This window comes from Oryzias melastigma, linkage group LG10 (assembly GCF_002922805.2).
Source record: "Oryzias melastigma strain HK-1 linkage group LG10, ASM292280v2, whole genome shotgun sequence".
Classification (NCBI taxonomy): Eukaryota; Metazoa; Chordata; class Actinopteri; order Beloniformes; family Adrianichthyidae; genus Oryzias; species Oryzias melastigma.
In genome coordinates, this window is record NC_050521.1 from 28,075,010 (window position 1) to 28,090,483 (window position 15,474).

The 15,474-nt window shown below is 37.4% G+C and overlaps 1 long non-coding RNA gene across 4 annotated transcripts in view; it reads right to left on the bottom strand.

The window, feature by feature from the left end:
• Positions 1–15,474, bottom strand: part of LOC112137821 — an 88,489-nt gene that overhangs the window by 65,155 nt on the left and 7,860 nt on the right. The gene's annotated exons all lie outside the window — the stretch shown is intronic.

Sequence of the window (15,474 nt, forward strand, 5' to 3'; positions counted from 1 at the left end):
CTAAAACCGTGACACGATCCGAAACGTGAGTTTTGTGATCTGTTACACCCCTAAACTGGAGCAGAAGGTCTCAAATCTGTATTTATGGGTCCAAAGTTTTTGGACACATTTCTATACTCAGTTCTAGACAGGAAATGAAATCAATATTTCTTGTCCTTTTTCCCTCCACATTTTGGTTCTTTTTCCCCCAAAAAACTTTCATTATCAGTAAATAGAACAAAAAAGCAAAGAGAAAAAAGAAAAAAACAAATCCTACCACACCACATAAACAATATACAAAGCAAAAAAAATGAAAAAAAAAGAAAAATGCAGAGACTGGGAGAAAAGCACCAATATTTCAAAGTAATAAAATTTGCCTTAGGAATTTTAATTGCTAATGCAGTCATTGACAATAGCAAAACCTAAAGTTGAAACTGATTTTATGCACTCTGGAACCGAGTAAAGTAGCAAACAGCTTTAATGAGAAACATTTAACTTCATCCATCCAGAAAAAAAAACCTTCAAAAGCTTTGTTTGAATGTTTTTTTGACCTGCTCTCATGTCAGTGACAGCTTTTCAACCACACAGTTGTGTTTAAATATAGTCCATATGCACAGCGTTGAGTTGTGTTCAAGCGTGTCGAGTCACCAGCAGACATCTCGTGTTTTCAGCAGTTTCACTTAAGCTGCTTTTGTCCAACAGAAAAAGCACAAAGGAAGTGAAAATTACCTCGTGGTGAAGTGTAAACTTCTCATTATCGGCACATTGGTTCACTCTGATAATCAGCACACACAAACTCACACGTTTGCACAATTACACACAGCCAACTGACTCGCTGGCAGATTTTTGTCACTAATAACGGTTTAGTGGTGAGAGGTCTCTGAGAGGAGGTGAAGACTGACACTCGAGCCATCCCTGCTTCTCCTCCTCGCTGGCAGCTCTCATCTGCCATGTTGGAGGGAGCACTGCCATCGCTTGGCACCTTATTTATTTTAATTATTTTGATTTCCGCTCCTCCATCTCTGGCATCCCCGGCTCAGGGAAAAAAAACGCTGATGGCCGACACTCATTTGTCAATCTCTCAACGGCTGCCTGCCAATTATGAAATGAAAAGTTTTGGCGAGGCCATTAGGAGCAGCTCAGGCTGTTTGGGTGAGTGTTAACATGTCTCGCCCCCCCTCTGGGTTTCTCTGCAGCAGAATGTGGGCTTGGAGCCATGCAGCAACAATCAGGTGAGCCTTTGCTCTCCACGTTTGATGTCCCATCTTTGTAGCTGCAAACTTAACGGAGCTCCAACTCTCTGCTGCCAGATTTAGAAACTTCAGCTTCGTACTCCTCAGCTCGTTTTAGACTTCATCCCAACAGGAGAGACTGGACAGTTTTTCAAAATACATTAGATTATGACAAGTCAGTGTGGCTGCAGCTTGCTTCAACATGCAGGGTGTCACAGCCACAGAGCCTATTTTGAACTCTTGATTTGATCATCTGCAATAATCCTGGTAGGGGCGCAGAAACATTGTTGCAGGTCCAAGAGCAAAAACTGGAAAAGGAAGTATTCTAACATCAGGAAGGAAGTCCTAATGGGTCGGCCACCGTGACTGAAGTTTACTCCTAACTTCACAATGTTCCACAAATGGGCAAGACTGAGTCAAGTGAGAGTTTTGTTGAGTCCATTCATGGTCCACCTGGCTGACAACAAAGAAAAAAACACTACCTATAAATAACAAATCGGAGCCCCATTAGAGTGGAAACGATATTTCTTCTGTCTGAAACCAGACTTTAGTGCTCATTTGATTAACTGCATTTTTGGCACAACGGGGTTGCCTTTAAATTTGAGCACCAATGGCAGGGGCTAGCTCACATTGGAAATATTTTAGTTATTACTGCACCGAATATTTGGCAACCGAAAGTGTTCAGCCAAATACTGCAAAATAAAAAAAACAACAACATTGGACTTCGGTGGGAATGAGGCCAAATAGTGGCGCGTAACTATGAATCCCTTTCACTTGCCATACACGATAAGTGTGCGATCTAGCACCTACTTTAGAATGTTGGCTCCGTGGAAATATTTTAAAGTACTCACTGGAAAACCTTGAGTGATTAAAAAAAAAAAAATGTTTTATTTGAAAAAGTTGTGTAAAATGTATTTTAGGCTATTACTACAATATTAAAAAAGAAGTTAAGAAAGAATATTCACTATTCAGTATTCAGCATTTTAATTATTATTCGGCTTCGGCCAATAACTTTCACTCCCTAGTTTTAGTTTATGTCACAGTTGAGTTTACTCCACAGTAAATACATTTAGTTGCATATCTCTTTAACACCAGAGCTTCAACCCCGGTGTTGACGTTCTTTAAATACTCGTAACTCTCACCATACATGGTCAGTTACTAAAAGTACAGTTGGAGGTAGAGCCTTCAGCCACCAAGCCCCAATGTTATGGAATAAACTCCCAGCTCATGTCAGAGAGGCCAGCGCAGTGTCTACATTTCCAGTTTCCAGTTTATTTTATTTTGAACACTATTTAAAACAATAAAACAGTCAAACAGGAAACAAAAGAGTAACCAAAAAGAACAAGTACACACATGATATAGTGTTCAAAAAGGGGTGGGAGGAAGTTAAAAAAAAAAAAAACTTTTTTAATCCCACCCTCTTAGCTAATTTAAATAATGCTACTCAAGCCTATATCAACTCACTGTCTCAAAGGAAAAAGTAAAAAAAAAATAAAAACAGCATACACACATGAAAAAGAATCCATATAGATGTAAACACCTGTAAACTTTATACAGATGTATATAGTATACACGTATATGTATGTACACTTGCATATATGCACTAATCACTTTACATCCACAATAGCCCCTCATTTATTTATGATTATATAGTCATTAAATATTTTTGACCTGTATTGAATTTTGAATAACCTTATTGATGGACTATTTTTGATTTTGTCAGATATACTGTTCCACAGTATTGCACCACAAACAGAAATGCAGAATTGTTTTCTTCTGGTACAAGTTATATTTATTTTAAATCTAAATTGTCCTCTTAGGGAGTACCCTCCATCTCTACTTGGAAACAGTTTTTGAATGTTGTTAGGCAGGATTTTATTTTGGGCTTTGTACATAATTTGTGCAGTTAAATAATTAACCAAATCTTTTCATTTGAGTAATTTTGAATGAGTAAAAAGTGGATGAGTATGATCGTCATAACCGGCTTTATGTATAACTCGTATAGCCCATTCAAAACTATCTTTAAAACATTGCTCTTTGGACAGGCGTTCTGCCAGGATAGCTAGTAATCAGAGAATATTTAACATACTGCTCCACTACTGTAATGGAGAATGGGGGAATAATTATAATTTACCTATTTCTAAAATATATGCTTGATATGCTGAAAATATGTACAGTGGTGGAAAAAATTGTTGGTACCCCTCAGTTAAAGAAGGACAAACCCACAATTCTCACTGAAATCACTCAAAACTTACAAAAGTAACAATAAATAAAACACCTGTGATGTGAATTAAAGGACACACCTGAGTTAATCATGTCACTCTGGTCAAATAGTTTTCAATCTTTTATTGAGGTACCATCATTTTTGTCCAGGCCTGTTTCATTAGTTTGATTTTTTTAATAATTATGTTAATCAACAATTCAAAATTAATGGCTGATTTTGATTGTTTAAGTTTCAAAAAATGTTTATTTATTGTTACTTTTGTAAGTTTCAAGTGATTTCAGTGAGAATTGTGGGTTTGTCCTTCTTTAACTGAGGGGTACCAACACTTTTGTCCACCACTGTAGATTCCCTTCATATTTACATAGAAGGCTGCTAGAAGTTAGAAGCTGGGGAAAGTATGGTGCACTGGAGTTCTGTCCTCAATTTCATCTAATTCTCCTCTCCTCTAGTTTTTATTATTTATTTTTCTATTAATTCTGTATGCCTCTGATGGTGCAGTGTGATTCATATGTTGTTCCTTCTTTCCCGCACCCCTCTGCGAAGAACAGGAGAGACTTCAGTTTCCAGGAGGCTCGTCGGTGCTCCTGTTCTTGGCAGTGGACCTCGTCTCTGGTACGTCTCACATCCAGCTGTCCTCTAACCCATCTGCTACAATATTTAAATGTAACTGTAGAGTTAGATAAGCTCATTCTTCTTTTACAGTCCTAGTAAATCGCCTGTCCGGCATGAAGCTAATGAGGCAATTATTTTTTTGGTATTGGGCTATATAAATAAAACTGAACTGAATTGAATTGAATTGAATGGCTGCCTCTTGAGGTGTCACAAAGTTATAATTTTTCATCTGGTTGGGGAAAAAGAGTGAACATTTATAATAATAATAATAATAATGGATTTGATTTATCTGCACTTTTCCAGACGCTCAAAGCGCTTACATTGTATATCCATTATTCATTCACACCTCATTCATACTTAGTGACAGTAAGCTACTATTGTAGCCACAGCTGCCCTGGGGCAGGCTGACAGAGGCGTGGCTGCCATTACGTGCCTACGGCCCCTCTGACCATCACCGGAACATTCACACACCAGTGGAGCCACACTGAAGGCAAGTAGGGTTAAGTGTCTTGCCCAAGGACACAACGACACTTGGCTGGCGGGAGCCAGAATCAAACCGCCTATCCTTCGATCATTGGCCGACCCGCTCTACCACCTGAGCCACTGCCGCCATTTATATATATATAACCAGAAAAACTACAGCTGTTTATTATCTAGATAAATGATTCAGAATGCTAATTGCAATAAAAGGCAAGAATAAAAATATCTCTGTAACAGACTCTCTGAGACTGTTCAGCTTTGACTAAAAGGGCAGAGTTACTGTTTGTCATACTTGTGCATCAGCACTGATGAGTGGGTAAAATAACAATAATAAGACAATGTGTTTCACTCTAAAATAGAGGAGACTTGATGATATACCTGATAAATAAAAATAAAAGGTTTGAATACAAAAGATTGACATTAGATGTTCATGTAAAAAAATAGCATCTATTCTTCCATGACAAGATAATTGGAGGTTGCTTTGATTGCACTGTGACCGAGTTGTTTTCCACCTGTATGTGTTTAGCCATTCAAATAATGGTGAACATCTCATGAGACAAAAACATGATGGCACGTCAATCTGCAAACCCAGAAAGTTGGTCAAATCTGGGGAAGGGTGGAATAAAAAAAAAAGGGAAAAGAGGGAGAAAGTGGGCCTTGTGGGCAGAAAGTAAATCATGTTGCTAATTAGCTGAACGCCTTTGATGGATGCAGCTTCTCCTGCAATCTGCCAAAAACAGAGGCTGCAGGAGAACCACACAAATGCATTTTGTCAAGAAAACACAATTCGTTTTCTGTTGTTTTGCTAAAGTCAAGCTTGTTAATTAGAGAGAAGCTTGTCTGAAGGATTAACGACAAACTCTTCTGTTCATTTCAGAGCCCTCTGCATAGTGTACCTGCACTGATGGATTATGGGTAAGCACTTTTGTTTGGTTGCTTTCTGTGATGAGACGTTTGATCCGGCAAAAGTGTCACGTCAGGCAGATAAGCAGCCTAACAAGACGGCAGGTTTCCTCTGGGTATAAAAACACCGGTTCACAGTTGTTTCCCTGCGAAGACTCGCCTCCTTTCATCAGCATATTTTAACAGTCGTGCAGGAAAAAGAACAAAAAGAAGACAAATTGGGGTTTGAAAAGACTGGAGACATCAGAATTTCTCTTGAATTAGCAGCAGGCGAGGCAGAGCTCGGAGCTTAACAGCTCTGTTTCTGCAGCAGAAACGGGTCCAACAAAGCAGAGGAAGGCTGCTCTCTGAGTAATTGGATGGAAAATGAAACGCCGCCTTTTGAGACGCTATTCCTTTTGTTTTAAGCTGTAAATATACACACACACATGTAGAGCACACATGCTGTATTAATGTCACAGCTGTAGCGATCCGACCAACAGGCTCGTCCCTGCTGTCAGAGGTCATTAACAGAAGAGTGTCTGAGTGCTCGGTGCGGATCAATGGCAGTTGGAGGGTTAGATGCAGGAGCTGTGCCGGATAATTAAGGTCTCTCCGGCTGGCTTTCTGTGTGGGAGGACTTCTGTTTTTGTTTCACCAAATTTGCTTTAATTTTCAACATGAACAAGTGCCTCCTTGTTCAGATTTTGTGTAATAAAATGAAAAAATGTAACAGTTGGTTTCTTTCTCAATGTTTTATATTTTCTTTTACTTGCCTTCATTTAATGAAACGGTAAACTAGCACAAAAAAAATCAAAAATCTTTATTTAGACTATCACAAAATAGAGAATTCAATAAATAGATACCCAGAACAAATATTTATTCATTGATTGGGGGGGTATCATTTAGTTCTTTATTTGTTTTTTCTTGATCATTTCAGCCCTTCGGTTATGACAATAAAAACATCCAATAACATTTCTGCCAATTTTTTACCTTAAGACCTGTATTTTTTGTAACTTTGCTGGAGTCTTCTGTTCATTTCAGAGCCGCCTGCAGCACTTTATCTGGAGCACTTTAGTGCAGCAAACATACAAAACATACAGCAAATATAAATATTCTGTGAAGTAGCTTTAACAACCAAATGCAAATAATGCAAGTATAAACTAGAAAAAATAGGTGTTAATGAGTCATGTGAGAAAGTTTGGAAACTGTAGTGTTAGTTCAATTGGAACTGTGAGTCTTTTTGGTTATTTATGATCCATGTTGACCTGAAAATATTTTAAAGTGAGTAAAAGAAAAAAAAAAAAAAAAATCAGCACAACAGTGAAAATGAGTCACGTAGGAAAGTTTGGTGACTGAACATTTTTGATCAGAAGTGATTCATTTCTCCATTACAAATTAAAATCAAGGACTTTCTTTCATCATTGTTGTTTTAGTAGGAATATGATGACGAGTTTCATGACTCATTCCAATGTAAATATTTAGTAGCTTTGGTTGTTTGTGAGACATTATGGATTTATTATTATTTTTTTAATCACCTTTTCCCAGCTGTATTCCGCTGTGCTTTGCGGCAGTAAAACCTCATGATCCGTTCATGGTTTTCAGACTTTTCCCAGGGCGTTTATGTGAAATCATAAGCTTAAAGGTACAAAGCGCTGATCAAAAAAATGAATAAATATTCAACCCTGACTGGGAGACATCTGTAGTCTGAAACTATGTGATCGGATCTGGACATCCATACTTTAGTCTCATAAGGATCAGCGTTTAAAATAGTTGTTTTCAGTTATATCCGTTTGCTGTATCTGAGTCATTTGGAACTGATGGACGCCCTGAGGTGTCCTGCTGTGCAGCTGTGAGATCAGCATTATAAAACTGTCTAGGATAAACTTAAACTCAAATAACTCTGTGATGGACATTCTGTCAGATTAAATAGACAATGTGGCATTTATTTGTAGTTTTTAGATAAAACCTTTATTTTAATAAATAAGGCAGAATAGGAACGCCAATTCGAAGAAATCTGTGAATTTGTTAAATATTTTTGTAGTTTCCACAGCAAAATGAATCACTCCTATCTGGAGGGAATTTTCTGCTTTTTCAGGATTTTATGTCTGGTGTTTAAATACAACATGGAAAAATGATAAAATAAAGTTAGTGTCATATAGGTGAGGTTGTGCTAATTAAATGATACCAAATAAGCAAGCATAAAGTCTTTCAAATTGAAAATACAATGGGGAATTCAAAAGTAGACAAAAGCTGAGTTTTAGGCCCTATAAGTTCCAAAGGTTTTTAAAACAAAAACAACTAGTACTAATAGTACTTTAAATACCACTTACAGTAATCAGTATTTTCTAACTACTGTAATTGGCATTTTAAACAGCTTTAGTGGATAAAATGACTGTTTATCGACCTTCAGGGGGCGCTGTATTTGTCTTGTTTTTCCCAGGTCTTAGAGAGCGGATAAAAAAAGCTTTTTAAGATGCTTCAGACTAAAAGAGAAAGGAGGTATTCTCTCTGGGTTGTTGCTGTTTGTCACATTTTCACCTGTTGACTTCTGCTCATTTGCAGTTTGACAGCAGCCATTCGACTCAGCAGCAGCCTGTCAATCAGCTGTTAAAACCTTACAGGAAGCTGGACAGCCGCCGAGGAAGTGCTCACAGGGGAAACCTTCCTCTGGATTTGATGAATCCGACACATTTCATATGTCCATGGACAGAGAGCCAGCTCAGGCTTCATTTATATTCCCGTATTTCTTACTTCAAAATCAGTTTTATTTTCATCAAAATTTTGGAAGTGTGTTTCAGGAAAGTAAAACAGTCTGATGCTGAAGCACGTGGTCGGACTTTAGTCTGTAAGCAGATAAGAGAGGCTTTAATGAAGGCTCAGTTTGTGGAAGTGTTTCATGCGTCACCGTGTTTTGGATTCTTCATGACTCATCAGCTAAACAACGACGAGTGACTAAAAGAAGCAGTTCAGTTCAACAAACACAAATTTTTGGTTCCAGTATTGGATCAGTGTGAATACACCAAAGACACTTTGAGGATAGATGGTAATTTAATCAGACAAACAGCCTCTAGAGGTCACAGACGCTTTTGACGTTTATGAAGAAGAGTGTAAAGTTAACTCGTCTTCAGAGTACAGGCAGGCGGCGCTGCAACAACATTAGGGAGCACAAAAACAATCAGGAGGACAAAAAAACAGTTTGTCTACATAACAGTAGAAAGTCACAACACAGCGGGCCGAACAGCTGAGAATAGAAGAACTCTGTGTTCATAGTGTAGGTCAGTTCCATAACGATGTGTTGTGTTTCCATGTCGTCTTGAAGGAATGGAGGTATTTGTGTAAGGAATACACATGTGACAAAAGTTAAGGTTTTGTCCTGTAGAAACCTACAGATTCTTCCATGTAGGGGCTTGTCATAGGCTATTAACTTAAGATTCTAGATGCTGAAAGTTCCCTAAATCCAAGCTTTAAAAGTTCATGTAGATGCTTGAAAAAAAAAAAACAGATTCTCTGTCTCAGCAAGAATGAGAAGCGACAGCTGGCAGTTTTAGGTCAGAAAAACGGCACCACGAGAACCATCAGTGAGGCTAAATATCTAGCCTTTTAAACTCTTGTTAAAGTAAAATATCCTCATTAAGCTTAATGACTTTAATGGAGATTTTCTTTGTTCTTCAAATAAACAGACACTTTTGGTCATTGTAATTTTCATCAGCGAGTTATCGTCTTTGTTTGACAAAGAGGCTAACGATTTTGACCTTCACAGCTGATATAAGCTTTGTCAGAAGTTGTGACCCTCCCATGCAGCAATTATGCTGGCATAAAAGCTATTCATAATGATATGGAAAGCTTCTCAATGCAAAATCATTTTAGACATATTAGTCTTGTTTTTACATAACTAAAATCCTAACTGTCACTTGTAACTTCAGATTCCTATTCGTCATTTATAGCATTGTAGTACACTGCGGAATACTGACAGAAGACATAACGGGTAAAGTGAGGTGTTACCGTCACCCGTAGAAAATGCCTCACATGTCACCATGGTTACCCAATACTGGTGGAGCCATTTTATAACCAGTCAACGGTAATTGGTCCGAGTCGTTCTGAGTCACGTTTCTAGAGGAACTACTGTCGCCTGGAGCTGGGAATCACAGGGTACCTCCCGATACGATGCGATATGCGATATATGGCTCACAATATCCATGATATCACGGTACTGCAATAGTTGATAAAAAAAAAAAATCATCTCTAATAACTCCAATATGTAGAAGGACACATATTTTTAAGGAAAAGATATCCCCATTTATTTTTTAGCTTGAACACAATTATAATAAACACCTTGTGTTTTATTTTGTGCAACAAATAATAGACACTTTTGTGCAACGTTGCTGAAATCAGTAATACTACGTCTTTGACAAGCATTGACACCAACTGAGTTGGAATTATCTGTCAAATTCAGTTTTAACAATAGTAAACATGACCAGTGTCAATACTTTGTGTAAAATTGTAGTAAACAACAGAACAAAAATTTAATATTTCAAGTAGCTGCCAGGCACAATGGTGCCTGCGATAGCCAGTCTTACGACATGTGCCACCATCTACCTCTGAAGAATTGCTAAAAATGTGTAGTTAAATTGCTTACTAATCCCAAAATACATGCCAAATTTGGAAATATATTAAGTGTGTTGCTTAAATATGTGCTAAACTCCAAATTAGCCAAAAAAACCTTAGTAGATGCCAAATTAGCCAAAATAGCTAGCTCATTGCTTAAATACTAGCTAAACTACAAAATAGCCTAAAATTCCTCAGTAAACAAAATTTGTCAAAAACATTAAACTGTTGCTAAAATATTAGCTAAACTCCAAATTAGCGTCAAAAAAATATTAGGTAAGCTCCACTTTTTAACTGACTATAAAAGATGAAAACAGCCCATGAATATATTTAAAGGCTTGTTGCTAATATACTTTTTTTTAATTTGAAGACTTTATCATTCAATTCCTATAGGGAATATTTTGCTCAATATTTCAAAAACTATAAAGTTTATGAATACCAAAAATACAAGCAGTAATGTCCTGAATAAGCTGAATGTTTTGACATCAAGATTGCTGAAATCATTGGCAGTGTGACTGAGTTTTTACAAGCTAAAGAACGTACGGAAAGGAGCAGGAGAATCACTATAGTGTGAATGCTTACTAAGCAATCACACAATTAAGTAAAGTTAACAACAACAGCTAGTGCTTTATCATCCTCCTAAATCAAGTACAATCTCATAAAACGTAATTTCATAGTTATTCTTTTCCAAAGCATCTTTTTTGCTTTGATATTTAAGTGAAGGTTTTCCGTAATTAGATTCTATTTATGGGCTACTATATAGAGGATTAAAGACGGCCAGTACTGTAGAGCGTGTTCACCAGGCTCAGCTGAGAGGTGATTCATAAACAGTCCTCCTTACATTATTAATCTCATCAGTTGCATAAACCGATGTGATAGAAAAGTGAAATAAGCTTAAATGTCTGCGGGAGGACTCTGTCACCTCGCTTCGCATGCCAAGTTTGATTTCTGTCAAATTACCAGGATTCGCTGACCGTGATGCACACTGAGCGCGTGTGATAAGACGGACTGAAAGCGCAGACCATCCTTCCGCTGCCAATGTAATCCCACTAAATGTATGAAAATGGAGGCTCAGCTATTGTTGAAGTCAGCGTGCTGCCTCAGCATATACATCCTCTGACACCATTTGGAAGATGCACCCTGGGAGACTCTCTCGCTGGGACAAAATCCATTTCGATCCATCTCCCCTCTGGCACAGTGAGGGGAAGTTTGATTGATTTATCAGGCCTGCGTCTCCCCAGCCTCCCTTTAATGAGACAGTAATAGCCCACGGTCGGCCAGCACTCCACAGACGAAGAGAGAAGAAATGTGGACAGAATGTGAAGTACAATCAATTCAGCACACACACACATGAAGAACGAGGAGAAGAGAATGAGACATGTGGCCAAAAGGAAGATGGAGAGACGGAGCACGTGTGTCCATGTCAGAAAAACAACATCAAAAAGGAAGCAAATACAAACATGACTGAAGGGTGGAAAAAAAATCAAGAACTTGGCTTTAAGTTTACCCAAACTATAGATCCAGGCCCAGAGGAAATGATGAAACTTTAAAAACAAAGAATGAGGAGACCCGACGTGAGCTGGCAGAGGCCAACAATTCAAGTATCAATTCTCTGATTTGGTCAATGCACCAGATGTTAGGAGTTGGCTGTTATCATCAGCTCATGATCATTAGTGAGATGTGATGCTGGTATGAGAAAAGGACTGGCCAGCTCACAGCAAGTCAGGGTCGACGTCACAGCTGAGGTTCACCAGCCACAGAAGAGTTGGAGAAACACGTTCCAGTGGATTGCTGTGGAGACTTGGTAGGTGGCCACTGAGGTTTGGTGGAGAGTCAAATAGTTTTGGTAGATGCACACAGGGACTTCTTAGAATGAATAAGAGCTATAATTTACTTATTAAAAAAAAGTGATAAAAACTGACTAAAAAGAACAGTTGCAAAAAAACTGGAGCGGGGGGAATGTTTTGGTGAAAAACGATTCTGTTTGGTGGACCGTGCAGAATCTGAAGAATACAATAGTATTGAAAGTAGGTTATGATTTTATTTGAATTCAATTAAGGTTTTTTTGCACAATTATCCATATTTTTGAACACTGATGGATAGATATTTTTTTGTTTTCTTAAAATTAGTAAGGCATCACAATCTCAGATTCGACAAAAAAAACAGCACAACACAAATACTAGCACATAATTGAAGGACTCCCCCTTTTCTAGTAGACAGGTTAGAATTTTTCCCAGAACCCTGTTTTTTTAGAGGGGTTTGTTAGAAAAATAAATGGACTTAAATCTGGTTGTGATTAAGCTCCATGTAAAATGCTCTTTTGGTTTTTATAGCAGGATTGTAATAGCAAAAATGACCTCCGTCTGTAGTTTGCAAATTGATTTCTAGTCAATAGCAGTGAGTTTCTGTGACCTGAACGTTGACTGACTTACTTCATGTTGGAGTTAAAGTCCCACTCTGATCCTCTTCTGATCTATCTTCTATGGAAGCCCAAACTGTTCATAATTATATAAATAAATACAACATTATTTAATCAAGCAACACTCCAATAAAAGTCTTTTCAATAAATAATTGACCATTTTATTATGAAATACATTTCATTAAAATTTAAATGGACCATTTTATTATGAAATACATTTCATTTTTACTTTAAAACATAATTTTTATGCTAAAAACATTTCATAATAAAAATAAATATAATAATTATTTTTTTTCATGTTGGATATTATTATAAGCATGCTTGGGTTTCTTTTGTTGAAACTTTTATTTCAAAATTACTGTTTTCCAAAGTGTCCTTTTTATTTCACAATGCTGTTTTTCAGAACGACGTATTTATTTCATGATGAGCTTTTTCCGAATAATGACTCTGTCTGTCAATCAAACCAGACAAGGCGGGGACACGTTTGTGATTGGCTACTCCTTTAATCAGACATTAGCAGCAGCACCAACAACATCGATCGAGTGTTCCTTCAGCGAACGTGATGGTGCAGTACACACTCCTCAACACTAGGTGGGAGTATGCAGCTCAGCGCAACCAGTCTCCCAGTCTCCTACAAAAACGTTCAGTACCCACGTTTGTCCACAGGCAAAAACGTAGCAGTTTCACAAAAAAAAGGGTCTAAATTGTAGAATTGCTACGTCTCATTCTCTCATTCATTTCTACGGAGGTGCGCCGGATCACGTGACTGATCACGTGGCTTTTGAGTTTCTACCTGTCGCTAGCAAAAACACGGTGGGATATTCACTCTTTTTCGGTGGAAAATTCCTCAGAATAAAATATTTTGTGGACTAATCTTTATTTTGACAATATTTCTAGTGAGAAATGCACCCGTTACTATCAGGATATACATTTATTTTGGACATACAGTTCGTAGTTTGTCTGTTTTGCTGGACTTCTCCCCAAAAGGGGCTCCAAAGTCGTGGAATATCAACATTTCCGGTGCACGGAACAATCCCGGAACCGGACGATCAGCAGGATTTGGTGACCCGACCCGCGTCGGTGCCGCGTCAGGGTTTGGGTTAGAGTAGGTTCGGACAAACCGCCCGGACCCTTTTTAATTGGGCCCGGAATGACTCCCGTAAAGCTAGAACGTGATAACACTGACTATTTCCGGTCGAGGACGGTCTAAAGTTTAAAAGTTTCCTGAAACGAAGATTCTCAACCATAAACATAATGTTCCTTTTTTCTCCCTCATAAACAAACACAAATGTCGGTTAGTTTAAGTGACAATAACGAGGATGCTTTCACACTAAATGAAGAAAGAAAAAAAATATTTTTTTATTGTGCTACACACAGTAGAGCAGGAGTCTAGGCATACAAGTCGATTTCAGAGGATCAGCCAATGAACGTTTAGATCCCGCCCACTTTCAGTGATTGACAGACAGAGTTATTATTCGGAAAAAGCTCATCATGAAATAAATACGTCGTTCTGAAAAACAGCATTGTGAAATAAAAAGGACACTTTGGAAAACAGTAATTTTGAAATACAAGCTTTTACAAAAAAAACCTCACATGATTATAATAATATCCAACATGAAAAAAAAATTATTATGATATATATTTATTATAAAATGTTTTTAACATGAAAATTATCTTTTAAAGTAAAAATGAAATATATTTCATAATAAAATGGTCCATTTAAATTTTAATGAAATGTATTTCATAATAAAATGGTCAATTATTTATTGAAAAGACTTTTATTGGAGTGTTGCTTGATTAAATGTTGTATTTATTTATATAATTAAGAACAGCTTGGGCTTCCATAATCTTCAAAGTGGTCTTTTTATTATGACTGAGCTGATTTTAGCCCAACCCCCCAAAAAACAACCTTTGGTTTTCTAGGAAAACAAAGACGTTCATGGATCGATTTGTCTGCAAGTGGATGCATCAGAATGGGGCGGAGCAGGGAGCTCATGGCTTCCAAATGTAGCTCCTACGTCACTGCCGCAAGCTTTTTCCTACTGCATTCTTTATTTGCTCTTGATTCACAATGATTTGAATAAAAAAATATTCAGAAATGGAAGAAAATAATCTTAATTTTTCTTTTTGTTCACTATCGTAAGAAAAATGTTACAAAAAATGTAAGAAAACACCAAAAACACTATTTTCTTTGGAGTATGACTTGAAAAAACAAGTCCTCAAACTATTTTTTTAAGCACAACTTAAAAGTCAGAATCAACACTATTGTCATAAACCCAAACCAGACATTATGACTTCAGGCTCATGGTTTATACAAGTGATCATCTCAGTCAAAAATAAGAGTTAAGTGTCTTGTCAAAAACTCCCATAGTTCCACAAGTCACAGGTCCAGTTCTACAAATACTGCTTTCCAAAAAAATAAATAAAAAAATCACTTCTTTATTTAGATTTGTTTCCGAATCATTTGTTGACAAAGATCTCATTTACGAACCTCTGGTGACAATTACAGGTCAAATCTCTTTTAGTCAAATCTTTGAGTCATATCGGTTGTTCTGAGTCACAAGTCTGTTCAGGTCTTGTGCTTTAGGACACAAGTCCAAACAAAGTCTTAAATATGTAAGTAAATCCACATCAATAAAAACACTTGGAACTAGTCTTAAGATTTCTCTTGAAAATGTTTTCTATAAAAATGAGTTCAGGATTTTGATCTCAGTGTTATAATGGAACGCCATGGTTTATGGGTACACAGTGCCATTTATAAAAACATTATTTGGAGGTTCTGTGTGTCTTGTGCTTCCACTGTGCCTGTTAGATGTTGCTACTGTGTGCATGAATTTGAAAAAACAAATTGTCAAACCTGTCAGGAGGAAACATCTTCTAATCCTAAACAAACCAAGTGAATAACTAAAAGTGGCAGCTTTAGCAGCTGCTAACTGCCTGTGGAAACCCAAAATAACCTCTGTGAGGAGTGAACCTGAAGCTGGGGCAGTGGACAGAGAAGAACCGACAGATCAGAAGTGGAGAGGAGCCTGGGGGAG